The sequence below is a fragment of the Propithecus coquereli genome, unplaced genomic scaffold, assembly GCF_000956105.1.
Source record: "Propithecus coquereli isolate 6110/MARCELLA unplaced genomic scaffold, Pcoq_1.0 Scaffold215, whole genome shotgun sequence".
Taxonomy (NCBI): Eukaryota; Metazoa; Chordata; class Mammalia; order Primates; family Indriidae; genus Propithecus; species Propithecus coquereli.
The window spans coordinates 2,141,753-2,152,377 of record NW_012146634.1 but is presented as its reverse complement, the minus strand read 5'-3'; the positions used below and the strand labels follow the sequence as shown (position 1 = coordinate 2,152,377).

General features: G+C 47.4%; 1 protein-coding gene across 1 annotated transcript in view; it reads left to right on the top strand.

The window, feature by feature from the left end:
- The first annotated feature begins 292 nt into the window (after positions 1-292).
- The window catches only part of SYT6 (synaptotagmin VI), a 58,556-nt gene continuing 48,223 nt past the window's right edge, over positions 293-10,625 (top strand). The window contains exon 1 of the mRNA XM_012644604.1: positions 293-506. The gene's annotated coding sequence lies outside the window, so the exon portion shown is untranslated. The remainder of the gene's footprint in view (positions 507-10,625) is intronic.

Genomic DNA, 10,625 nt, shown 5'->3' with positions numbered 1-10,625 from the left:
AGCTGCGGCGCCTCCCGAGAGTCGCGACAGCGGGAATGGCGTGTCGCGCCCTGGCGGCGGGAGCTGCAGGAGGGTCGGCAGCGTGGTGGCCAGCCACCGGGTATTTACCTGCTGCACCAGTGCCCTGCGGCCACGCTTGCCGGCTGCCGCGGGGCTCCTTTGTCCCAAACGTCTGGAGGGTCCTAGGCGGGAGGGAGTACCGGGTCGCGTTCTCTCCTTGGGGCAGCAGCTGGGGGAGTTGGAGGCCTGGAGAAAATGCGGAATGGGGGTGGGGAGATCCTGCAGGGACCAAGGCGCCGGGGTTCCTTGAGGCTCAGCAGACTCCACCCGTCCTTGTCCCCCCAACCCCAGTAGTGCTGGGCCTAGGGGTACGCGGGACTCGCCTGGTGTCTCCCGCACCGCTGGCGCGGGCAAGGGAGGAGGGGCCGCGAGAGGCAGAAATTTGGTCCCCACACGCTTCTCCAGGGACAAGAAGCCAGGGACAGGAGCAGGGATTCCGGGAGCAGGTACAGGTGGGGCAAGGCCCCCAGCGGCCTCAGGTTCCAGGGCTTTGTTTTCACTTGAGGTTAAGGGTCACATCGAGGTAGACTAGGGGTGAGCTCCCCCAGAGCTGTTTGGGGGAGGGGGTAGTGGGCCAAGGGGAGGCTGTGTGTATGAGGAGAGGGCTGTATTCAGCCTCGGGGTCAGTGAAGCCCCCACCTCAGCCCTGTAAGGGTCGTAGGGGGGTGCTGCTCTCTCTCTGGCCCTGGAAATGTTTAATCAATGGGTTGATTACTGCAGCAAAAGGCAGTAAGGTTAGACATAAAGAACTTTTAGATGGTGGTACAGTGAAGGAGATTGGGGAGGCTGATTCTCTCTCTTGGAGATTCTCAGAACAGATTAGGCCCAGCAAGTATTATTAGCCTCCAGTTCTCTGGTGCCATGCCTCCCACACCACCAGACACAGAATTTCCCCCAAGTCGGGGAGTCTTTTCCTGCCTCTCCTCAGCTCTTTTCCATCTTTTCCACCAATGATCCATCCCCACTGGGGCCTTTAAGCAGGTCCTGACCCCTCAGAGCCAGATGGTGAGAACACACCTGTCGAGCTCCACCTGGGGTGGAAGCTGCCCCTCCTGTCTGTCCAGGGCAGAAATGCTGGGGGTCGGGGTGAGGGTTGCTGGGGAGTGGGGGTGCATGTGTGTAGCACATCCTGATAGGAGGAGGCACTGGTGTTCTGGCCCCAGAGGGATGCCCTGTAGTTTGGAATGACAGGTGCCTAGATGGCCAGGTTGAGGGTGACAGAGGCTTGAGGGCTGAGAGTCAGCAGGCTCGGATGAATCAGTGTGCCTTCCCTGCAGGCTGCCTCAGAAGGCAGTCTGAGCTGTCAGCCCTGGAAAACTTTAACTTTGGCTGCTGAGTCACAAGCCCCAGGAAGCCCAGGGGCCACACTGGGAGGCTAAAAGAGATAAGGGAGGCAGAAGGAGGCCCTTGATCATAGAAAGAGAAAGAGCGGTTTTGGGATCTTGAGGATTTAGGTGACCATGGGGTCTGGGGAGATGCCGTGGAGCTCAGGACAAGGCTCCTAGGTGTCCCATCTTCCAGCCTGCTCCCTGCATCCCAGAGCTACTGCCTGAGTCCAGATTCTTCAGCCAGAGTTATGCTGAAGCTTTTCATTTGCAGTTTCATGAAAAATGCAAGTGGCTGCTAGAGCATTCCCAGCTCCCTTTACCATGTTATGTTTTCCCTCCCTTCCTCCTGTTACAGATTTCTAGTAACATCCTGAGATTCCACAAATGAGATTCTGGCTCCACTGTCATACACGGAGAGCCTGCCATATGCCAGGGTCTGTGCTAGGAACTGCATGGAAATCTCAGTTAATCAGACCCTGACTCGGAAACACCTGTACACAAACTGTCCCAACTGCAAGCAAGTTCCCCTTTTTCTTTAAAAACTCTAAAGGCACGGGGTCTGCTTTCCTCCTTAATACACCCCAAGTGTACCCTAACAGGCAGTTCTCCTTATGTCATTTGCCTTGTGGAGGTGAATGAACTTTTTCCATAGGCCAAATTCCAGAGGATTAGGTATGGTTAACATGGGTTGTGGACTTAAGGTAGTAAGCAGAGGTCCAGGAGTGTTCCAGAAAATGCAGACCTGACAAAAGATCCTGAGCGGCCCTCCCGCTCCCAGGCTGGCAGCCAGGAGTGGTTGTTCTCCAGCTCACCTGTGGCCATGAGATGTATTTGATGTTTGTTCACTTTGCTACTGACCCTGGAGATACTCTGTGATTCAGCCACCTGGCTTTGAAGTGGCCTTTTGCAACACAGAATTTTTTTTTCTTGCTTGTGATGACAAATGAAATGCACAGCATTTCATTAAAACACAAAGTCTTGTTCCTATAATTTCATAATCAGCCACTCCCTTACTCCTTCTCACTGGAAGGTAGGAATTCTGCAGATTTTGCCTTTTTTGAGGAAAGGTGCCGTGCATGATCCTTTAGAACCCATGGAAAGGAGTCTAGTGTGTTTGAACTTTAGAATTCTAGAAGTAGAGTTTAGTATCGAGGAGTTGTAGAGCCCTTAGTTTTATAGTTCTAGAAGTTCTCTAGATTTATAGTTCTAGAAGTTCTCTCTGACTGTGGGAATTTCGAGTGGGGATGGTAGTTTCAGTATGCACCATCGCTCCAAGCTTCGTACTAAAGGTGTGTTCGTTCTCTTCTAATTGTTCTGACTTGACTTTGTCTTCCCTGTCCACAGAGTTGGGGGTATAACATGTGACTGCAAATAATTAGGACGGGCACTGAGGCATCTGGATCAAGCCAGATTTCTTTAGGGTCTGTGTAGGGTTGTCTACAGGGGGGGAAAGCATGGTAAGAACGAGTCCTGACTCGGCTAGGTAGCACCGTGCTAGCCTTGCTTAGGAAAAGAAGCCTCTAAGGACTGGGCCACACTCAAGAATTGAAATCAGAGGGGCCTTTGAAAGGAGAAGCAAACAGGGAAGTATGATGATGACACGACCTCATCCCTCCCTCCTCTCTTTTAGGGGTGCTGAAGTCTTTTTCTTGCTCCCCAAGGATCCACCCGGACCTCTCCTCTCACTAATCGCAGGTATAAACAGGGAGAGGAGCAGAGAGGGAAGAGAATTTTTGGCTTTCTCTCTGTCCCTCCCCTCCATCACTCCAGCCTTGATCCCACATTCAGAGGGACCACACACCCTGACCCATCAGGCAGAAAGGTACAGTTGCCATCTGCCCAAATAATAATATTAATAATTGCTAAATTATTGCCAATGCTCTGTTAGCTGTAACACTCCACATTAGTCTCCGGTTTATCTCTGAATCCCCTAATAATGGTGGAAGCGGGCACCCAATCACAAAGCTTGGTGCGGCCCTAATTAGCTCAGCATTGTCTCTCCTCATCATAGCTTTTTCAGGAGCATTAATTCCTTCTCTGTTTGGACTCTGCTAATTATCCCCATCGGTAGCTCAGCCTGGATCTCTGAAACAAGGAAAGGAAGCAAAGGCCCTCTGCTCCCCCTCCCCCAACCCTGAATTTTAATTACACCAGGTTCTCCTAATAAACTTACAAGCCTCAGCAGGGCTTATTATTAATGGACCTTGTCTGTGAGCCTCAGTACACAATAGCCCCGTTCTCCCGACACACATGCACACACTCAGGTATTCCTCAAGTACCTCTCTGTATGCGACTTTTCCAGAGGCCACTGGTTGCTTGCCTGGTGGCTGGTGGGGAGCCCGCGATGTCTACTTTCTAGGGAAGGAGAGAGATGGGGATGTGGGCGTCATGAGGAGGCCGCTCATAATCCCAGTCAGGCCAAAGAGTGGAGGATGCCCCCATCCTCTCCTGAGGACGACTAAGAAATGCCTCCCCAGCTTCTCTGTCCAGCCTGGGACTCTACACCTCGACCTTCAGTCTCCTTAGACGCCTGGTTCAAGAGCCCAGTGTTTGGCATCGCAAAGTCCTAGGTTCAAATCTCAGCTCTTCCACTTAATGCACTGCCTTCCAACAACTTACTCAGTTAACATCTCTACATTAGTTTATTTATCTTTGAGAGGTGAATCCCAATGTCTTAGGAAGCCTGTAAAAGTTAAATTAGATCATGTAAAGGACATAGTGCTTACCATGTAGAAGTAAATAGCAAGTGATATTATTAGTAGTAATATTAATGGTTCTGCCCAGAGTCTCTTCCCTTCCCAGACTAAACGCTGTTCTTCCAGGCTCTTGAGCCTCTGCGTCACTTGCTCTCCGGTCTCCGGGCCGTGCTTTGTCTATGTCTCCGTCAGTGTCTGTGTCCGCGGCCGAGGCAGCTCCTGCTGTCCACAGCCTGAGCCCTGGATGTTTCTGAGGGTCCACCAGCAACCCCCGGCCCTGGAGCCAGCCTTCTCTGGCTTTGGGATGTGCAGGGAAAATGGTCCTTTCTTTTTGCTTCATCTCCCTAGTTTATCTTTTCAATTACAATCTGTTAGCGAGAACGCCTGTTACTGTTACAAAATGGATTTTCCTGACGTGGGAGCCCATTAGAAAAATGGGAACAATAGCAAGCGATGAGAACTGCTGATGAATCCTAACACGATGGGTGGAGACAGGGGAGGGGGCACCAGGGCTGTCTGTGGAGAGAGAAGTGTCAGTGGGAAGATAAGAAAGCCCTGGGCTGCTAATTAATAACCCAGCACTTTCTGGAAGAGAAGGGAGAGCATGGGTCATTACCTGGACCATTTAAGTCTCATTTAAGGGGACAAGCAGGTCCTGCCCTGATGGCCTTCAGGGGCTCTTAATCTCCCAGGAGAGGAGAGGGGAACGAGTTCCCACAGATGCTTTGCCCTGTCATCGGCTGTCTCCCTTCCCTGCCTTGGAGACCTACCTTTTTTTCGTACACAGTGAACTGTTACCCTCCTCCAAAAATCAAAACATGAAGAATACTAGCAGCTTACATTTGGAGGGCATTCACCATGTACCAAGGACTGTGCCCAAAGTCTTAGCTTATTTAATATTCGCAATGATTTTCTGTGAGGTAGGGTAACTAGAATCCTCACTAAATAAAAGAGGAAACCAAGATTTGGAGAGGTCAGATAACTTGCTCAAGGTCACACAATTAGAAAGCAGTGTGGATGGTACGTGCTCTGTGGTCATTCTGGTACTGGTGCCCACCTGAGTTGCCCACCCTGTGTCTGAGCACCTGGTAAAGTCCAGTTTCCCAGCCAGGCCTACCTAGTAGCCATGTGCCCCGGCACAAGGCCACGTCACTGCATATGTTTCCAAAGCCTCGTTCCACAGCTCTTTTCTCTGCCAGAGCCTGTTGGACAATTGGGCGGCCATGCGTCCCAGACCAGGTGCCCATGGACTACTGGAGCTCCTCTGATACCTGCATGAAGATGTTTAATAATGAATATTGAGTAATGGATAGTGAATTTAATAATGAATATTGAGTAATTCTCCAATTTCCAAGAAAACTTTGCAGGAGCATGGAATATTCTCAATTGATTTTTCTTCCATGATCTTCTTACTCCTTTGGAATTCGTTACTATTCACCAGCTGATAGTAACAACAAAACAACTGGGAAAGTAGCAAGTAAATGAATATTAATAGAAAAACTTGGAGATGTTTGATCTTTAATATAGTATGTATTATGTCTAGAGATAAAGAGAGTTGTATTATGTATGAAGTAGTTATTATTTCTCCTAGTAATATTGTTTCTTGGTTTATGATGATAAGGTTAAATCTATCTCTACTTATTAGTGTTCACGGGTTGCAGGTATTCTGCCCATCAAACACATTTCAAAACTAAGGGATATTGAAAACTAGACTGGGCATAGCTAATAAAAATAGGTAATATTTATTATATTTCTTACTACATTCTAGGCCCTGTTCTCAGCACTTTTGATACACTTTTGATCTCCTTTAAACCTCACAATGACCTTATGAAATAGATACCATTATTACTCCCATTTTATAGAGGAGGAAACTGAGGCTGAGAAATGTTATGTAGTTTGCCGAAGTCACACAGTTTAAAACCAGTGGAGGTGGACATTGCGTGAGCCCAGTCTGACTCCAGAGCAGTGCTTCTTTCTCTCTAGGACAAAGGGGAAACAAAGAAGGAAGAAAAGAGGGAAGAAGAATGCAGATATTGAGGAGGTACTTCCCCTTTCTCAGTGTTGTGCCAAGCACTTTCGCCCTTGCTAGAGGCTTCCCTCTCTCATGTCCTGAAGCTAATGCAAGATATACCTGGGAAGAACACTGGATCGGTGCTCAGAAAGGTGGCAGAGTTGCGCCTCAGAGGGTCAAGGTTCAAACATGACGTGAGTGGGAGGTGGGTTCTGCAGGCTGTTTGCGCCCTTGTGATTCCCTAGGAAGTAACGTGTGCCAGCGAGTTGGCCTCAGCCAGCCCAGAGTAGTCGCACGTCTTAGGTCATCTGGGCCTTTGCACACCCCTTCGGCTATTACAGGAGCCTACAGCCCTTCCTAACTTTAATGTACCTTTAACCAGGGGATGAGGGTTGTCTGGATTCAAGGCCGCATATAGTGATTCTGAAGGGGATAATGGCCAGGTGTGGTGGCTCATGACTGTAATCGCTTGAGCTCAGGAGTTCGTGTCCAGCCTGAGCAAGAGCGAGATTCCTCTCTACTGAAAAAATAGAAAAAATTAGCTAGGCGTAGTGGTGCGTGCCTGTAGTCACAGCTGCTCAGGAGGCTGAGGCAGGAGGATCGCTTGAGCCCAAGAGTTTGAGGTTGCTGTGAGCTAGGCTGACACCACAGCACTCGCCCAGGCAACAGAGGGAGACTGTCTCAAAAAAATAAATAAATAAATAAAGAGGCTAAATCCTCTATATTCGCCTCCTCCCCCCAGCCTGATTCTGCTCTTGCCAGCCTTGCTCACCACCTTGCATCCGCTGAAGATGAACCCACTCAGTGTTCAGGACTTAATTCCCCTTTCATTGCATGACAGTGAGAGGTCAAAAGTCCAGGCTTTCCTAGCCTTGGAAGAAGATTCTCCAGGCATGGGAAGGGTCTCCTGGTTTTCTGTAACCAGTTTTGAGTGCCAGGTGATGATTCCCAGTAATCCTTACCCTCTGCCTTCCCTGATCACAGCTCCAAGGGAACAACAGCTGGGGGTCACGTGGAGAAGCAATCTAAATAGCAACCACGCTGAGGAAAAACTGATTCTCCTGGCCCACCCCCTCCCCCACCTCTCTATTCATTTATGAATTCAGTTTTTTTGTCAGGCCGAACATTTAAATGCACTCTATGCTCTCTGGATTCCCCCTACACCCCCTTCTCATTAAAATTCTAATTATTACCAGAACAAGTAAGATGTATGATCAAAGGAAAGCAAAGCTCTAGAAATACCTTTTGTTTTAGGTGACTCATATTGCTGAGAATGCATCCAGAACAGATGTAGCAGAGAACAGATGTGAAGGGTCTAGAGATGGCCAGATAATGTAGAATAGGGACGCGTGTATCTGTGGTGGCTTTCCTGGTGAACCCACTGGGATAAGGGCCTGAAGAATAGTTTCCAAATTATTCAGCAAAAAAAAAAAAAAAAAAAAATTGACTTAGCACCACCAATATATGTTTATTTCTTCCCAACGTATATACATGTTCTACAAAGGTGACACTGCAGAGCCAGACTGGCTGGGCTGCAGCCCAGTTCCACCACTTTCTAGTTGTGTGACCAGTGCAATTTACTTAACCCTCTGTGTCTCAGTTTCCACACCTGCAAAATGAGGGTAATAATCATATCTGCTTCATTGGAGAGGATTAAATGAGTAAATATATAAAGAATACTTTGAACTTTGGACATAGTAACGTTGAATAAATGAACTAAATCCGATAATAAAATGCCATTATTGTTTTCAACCTATATATCAAAGTTTGGATTTCTTTTATTTTAAGATAATAAATAAGTATTAAAATGACCTGATTTTTTCCCCTGTGCCCCCTGAGGTGCATGCATACCTCACTGGAGACCTTTGGTCTAGAAGTTAACTTGGAATCAGCTTTCTTGGTCCCTGGCAGTGTCTAGGTGAAGGACTAACTCCAGCTCCTTTGGCCGGGAAAAGGCTCCAATGTCTCCGTGCAGGGAGCTGGGTGGAGGGGAGGGATGGGGGGTCGTAGGTGGCTCAGGACTCGAGGATTCTCTGCTGTCCTTCCCTATACATGGAGGAGGCGTCCGATCCAGGCAAATAACTGCTGCAAGGGACTCAGAAGGCAGCGCTGGCTTCCCAGAGAGAGTGGCCGATGCTCTCACCTCGTTCTGAGATCCCTGTGGATGTGGGACAGCTTTCCCTGGCCTGTGTGCTGCGATAGTACCCTGGATCCCCCCAGAAGGGACCTGGGCATCTATGCACCCCAAGCCTAGCTTAGAACTTGGCACATGGCAAGTACCCAGGAAATGTTCGTTGAACTTAATTGAAATGAGATAATCACAGCCCTTTTATGTGCCACTCATTCATTCCCATGTGCCAGTTTCTATGCCAGGCCCTGGGTCAGACAAACAGGAAAAACACAGGTCATAGTAACCTACAGTAGCCTACAATTTAATCAGAGACAAATAGGCATCTGGACTCTGGTCCGGGCTCTGTGTCTGACCAACCCGTGACACCGGGCGAGTCCCTTCTCTGGACCACTGCTCCCATCTGGAAAAGCGCAGCATGGCCTCAGTACTTGTGGGGTCAATTCTCACCTTAAATGGTAAGATTTTTTTCTTTTCTTTTCTTTTCTTTTTTTTTTTAATTTTTTTTTATTTATTTCAGCATATTATGGGGGTACAGATGTTTAGGTTACGTGTGTTGCCCTTGGTTCCCTCCGCCCCCCCGCAAGTCCGTGTTTCAAAAATGGTAAGATTTTTAAGGCACTGGGACAGGCTGATCCAAGGGCTGCAAACCCACAAGGCTGCAGGACCAGGCAGGGAACAGGGAGTTGAGGGTTGAGTTGGTGAGGACACACCCCTACAAAGGGTTCCACCATGCAGGAGCACAGGTGCAGTCACCAAGTCATTGGTCTTTTCCAGAGAAGCCAGATATCTGGGGCGCTAATGATGATGGAATTTCTTAACTTTTCCATTATTATGCAAGCCGAATGAAACTTTTCTGCCGGCTTATCCACAAGGGACCTTTTTGCAAGCCTTACCAGGTGTGCCATTGGTTCAGAGCTTTCTGGTTTCTCTACTCAGAGCAAGAAGAGGCCTTGGGCTCAAAGGTTCATTCCAAGATTTGGGGAGGGAAGTGAGATGAGAGGTCTGCTTAATCATTTCCTGTGAAGGGAGGTATCCCTCCCAGCTCTCCTGGAATAATGGCCATTCCACTGGAGTCATGGAGGGCTGGGGGTTGGGCAGCGAGTGCCCACCTCCAAACTCATCACAACGCTCAAAAATACCAGTTTTACAGCAAAGTTCTTGAATAGCCACAAGAATGGAAAAGGACAGCTATAGAAATCATTTGTACAGGAATACATCAGAGATATTGCAGATTTGGTTACAGACTACCATGATAAAGCAAATATCAAAATAAAGTAATTTACACAAATTTTTTGGTTTCTCAGTGCATATAAAAGTTATGTTCTGTAGTCTATTATGTGCAATAGAATTATGTCTCAAAATGTACATACTCTTATTTAAAAATACTTTATTGCTAAAAAAATGCTAATGATCATCTAAGCCTTCAGGAAGTCATAATCTTTTTGCTGGTGGAGGGTCTTGCCTCAATGGTGACGGCTGCTGACTGATCAGGGTGGTGGTTGCTGAAGGTTGGGGTCGTTGTGGCAATTTTTTAAAACATGACAATAATGAAGTTTGCTGCACCAATTGACTTTTCCTTTCACAAGAGATTTTTCTGCCGTACGTGATGCTGGTTGATAGCATTTTACCCACAGTGGAACTTCTTTCCAAATTGGAGTCAATCCTCTCAAACCCTGCCACTGCTTTATCGACTAAGTATATGTAATATTCTAAGTCCTTTGTTGTCATTTCAACAATGTAGATTCCACCTCAAGAAACCACTTTCTTTGCTCATGCATAAGAAGCAACTCCTCATCCAGTCAAGTTTTATCATGAGATTGCGGCAATTCAGTCACACCTTCAGGCTCCACTTATAATTTTAGTCTCTTGCTATTTCCATCACATCTGCAATTACTTCCTCCACTGAAGGCTTGAACCCCTCAAAATCATCCATGAGGGTTGGAATCAACTCCTTCCAAACTCCTGTTAATGTTGCTATTTTGACCTCCTCCCATGAATCATAAATGTTCTCAATGGCATCTAGAATGGTGAATCCTTTCCAAAAGATTTTTAATTTACTTTGCCCTGATACATCAGAGGAATCATTATCTATGGCAGCCATAGCCTTATGAAAATGTGTTTCTTTAAATAATAAGACTTGAAAGTTGAAATGACTCTTTGATCCCCAGGCTGCAGAATGGATGTTGTGTTAGTCGGCATGAATGCAATATCCGTCTCGTTGTATGCTCTATCAGAGCTTTTGGATGACCAGGTGCATTGCCAATGAGCAGTAATATTTTGAAAGGAATCTATTTTTCTGAGCAGTAGGTCTCAACAGCAGGCTTAAAAGATTCAGTAAACCATGCTGTAAACAGATGGACTGTCATCTAGGCTTTGTTGTTCCATTTATAGACACAGGC